A 3062-nucleotide genomic window follows, 5' to 3' on the forward strand; every position below is an offset into this window, starting at 1 on the left:
TGGAGAACTTGTTTCAACTCCCCCTTGGTTTCAGGATATGGTCAGGTCTGGATGATGCAATGACCCCAAGAGCCATTATAGAAGGTCCGTATCCAGAAACTGCCTACCCACCAAAGACCCACCTCTCCCTCTAGTCACTGTTTTCTTTTTTTCCTCATCCATGACTCTTGACAGAGTGATCTCCTCTCACTTTTCCCTACTGCCCAAATCACCACAATGAGATTTCCGCCTCAGCAATTGGTTCAAAGCTCCCACGCAGAGTTCCCGTGACCTCATGTTTGCAAACCTAGAGGATCTCTTCGGGTTTATCTCCTTGACCTCTCCACGGCTTCTGATGATGCCAACCATTTCCTCTAACTGAAAACCCGCTTCTCATCTCATTCCATGACAGCTTTCTCTTCTTTCCTTATTGAGTATGCCTCCTTGAATCGCAGACTACACCATCTGCCTTTCTCTGGTCTGTGAATGGTCTGGTTCTGGGCGAGACTTCCACTTCCCACAATGCTCATCTGCTGCAGGCTTACAGTGCTGCCACCCATAATATAATGATGGCTTCCAAATGGGTATCTTCAGCACTTTCCATCACGCTCCAAATCCAGAAGCCCTGTGGCCTGCCAAGCGTCTTCACCTGAGCATTCCATACGCCTTGGCCTCACCATGACAAATCAGAATGCATTACATCCTCTGGCCCCAAATGCTCTCTTCTCCCCATGCGTCTGTTTTTTTTTTTAATATTTATTTTTATTGTATGTGTATGAGTGTTTTGCCTGCATGTATGTAAGTGTATCACATGCATGCAATGCCCCTCAGAGGCCAGAGAGGGTGTCAAAGAGGGTGTCGGATCCCCTAGAACTGGAATTACAGCGGTTGTTAGCTGCCATGAGGGTGCTAGGCATCAAACTTGGGTCCTCTGGGAGAACAGCAAGTGGTCTTAGCTGCTGAACCATCTTTCCAGCCTACACCTCACTGTTTGTGTCACCACCATCCATCCAGTTGCACAAACCAGAAGCCTAGAAGTCCTCCTCAGTCCTCCCGATCCTCCATCTCCATGGCCAGCCAACTGCCATCTCCTTTGAAGCTCACCATTTATACATTCTTCCAATCCACCCACATCCCTTCATCACTGCTGTCACATTAACCTGGCTAAGATCCTCCCCTGTGAGCATGTGGAGTTTGAGGTTCAAGTGGGACATTCTTGTGGACATTAAAGTATGGAGAATATATAGGTCAAAGGTGGAGGCCTTGGAGATATGTCCATGAAGAAAGAGCCAAGCTGGCAGATGCTTAGCCTAGAACACCAAGGATCTGTGAGAGGGACGCAATGCTTGGGGATAATGTTATGGAAGGAGAAGAGAAGTGTTTGTTTTTTGTCTCTTTGAGACAGGATCTCCCTGTAGCCCCAGCTGGCCTGGAACTCACTGTGTAGACCAGGCTGGCCTCAAACTCACAGAGATCCCCCTGCCCCTGCCTCCTGAGTGCTGGGTCTAAAGATGTGTGCCACCATGCCCAGCCTGAGAAGAGAGGTTTTGAAAGGCAGCTATGCTCACCACAACCAAGACACACCAGCGATTTTATTGTATTGTATTAATGTATGTGTGAGGCATGTGTGCATATATGCTTCTGTGTAAGTGTGGGGTGTGCCCATGTAGAAGTTAGAGGACAACTTTGAGTGCTGGTCCTCGATTTGCACCTTGTTTGAGACAGGGTCTCTGTTTGCATGTGCAGGCTAGCTAGCTTGTGAGTTTCAAGGATTCTCCACCTCCCATCTCGTCATAGGAGCACTGGGATTGTAAATATTCAACACTGCTCAGTTCTGAAGATTTGAACTCAGGTTCTCATGCTTGGGCAGCACTGAGCTATTTCCACAGCCCCAAAGAGAGCTTTATAAGAAGGCAGAAATGGAGTTGGAGGTATAGCTCAATTGGGAGAGCACTTGCCTTACATGCATAAGGCTCTGGATTTGGTCCCCAGAACTACAAAAAGAAGGGGTTGGCATTATGACCTGTCATAGATGGGTCCTGAAAAATGAAAGCTGAAAAGAACCCAGTAAGACTGGCAGCACGAGGGATTGTATAGTTAGTTATACAATGCATTTGTTAGTTCTCTATTGCTACAGTGTTTTTTAATTTTTTATTTATTTTTATTTTTTGGTCTTTTTGAGAGAGCTGGCCTGGCACTATGTAGACCAGGCTGTCCTCAATCTCACAGATCCCAAGTGCTGGGACTAAAGGCATGTGCCACTACACCCCACTATTGCTACAGTTTAAAACCACAAATTTGCTGGGCACAGTGGTGCATACCTGTAATCCTAGCACTACAGAGGTGGAGGCAGGAGGATCACAGATCTGGACTACATAGCTGAACCTTTTTTCATAAAACAAAAACAATTACCTGGGTCCATCTACATCCTGTCATGGAGGGAGAAAGGGCTCACAAGGCCCCACCCCTCCCTGAAGATTTATACACAGTTAATGATGGATGGGGAAGGAGAGACCTTGTCTTCAGTGATGCAGACATTGGTAAGCTGCATGGACACACCCCCATTCGCACACAAGCACACATGCACATTAGTACACACAAACTTCTCACACGTTTCTGTAAGCAACCCTAATGAGACTCACTGAATTGTTCTAAGGAAAAAAAAAAGACATGGAAAATAGAAGGGGATGAGTTGGGAAGAGGAAGGGGTCAGCAGGAGTGGGAGGGGCAAGAGAGGACCCCTCCTACAATTAAATAATTGTAATTAAAAAACAGAAGCAGGTGTGACTATGATCAAAATACATAATATACATGTATGAAAATGTCATAACAAACCTATTAGGTAAAATTAATATATGCTAATAACAACAATGCAGGACTTGGGAGGCTGAGGCAAGAGGATTGCAGTGAGCTCAAGGATAGCCTGGGCTACATAGTGAGGTCCAAGTTAGTGAGAGTCTAGTGAAAAAAAAAAAATCAGGAGCTAGAGAGATGACTCAACATTTAAGAGCACTGGCTGCTCTTCCAGAGGACACAGGTTCAGTTCCCAGCACCCACATGGTGGCTAACAACCATCTGTAACT

The sequence above is a fragment of the Nannospalax galili genome, unplaced genomic scaffold (genome assembly GCF_000622305.1).
Source record: "Nannospalax galili isolate Female #2095 unplaced genomic scaffold, S.galili_v1.0 scaffold218, whole genome shotgun sequence".
NCBI classification, from domain to species: Eukaryota; Metazoa; Chordata; class Mammalia; order Rodentia; family Spalacidae; genus Nannospalax; species Nannospalax galili.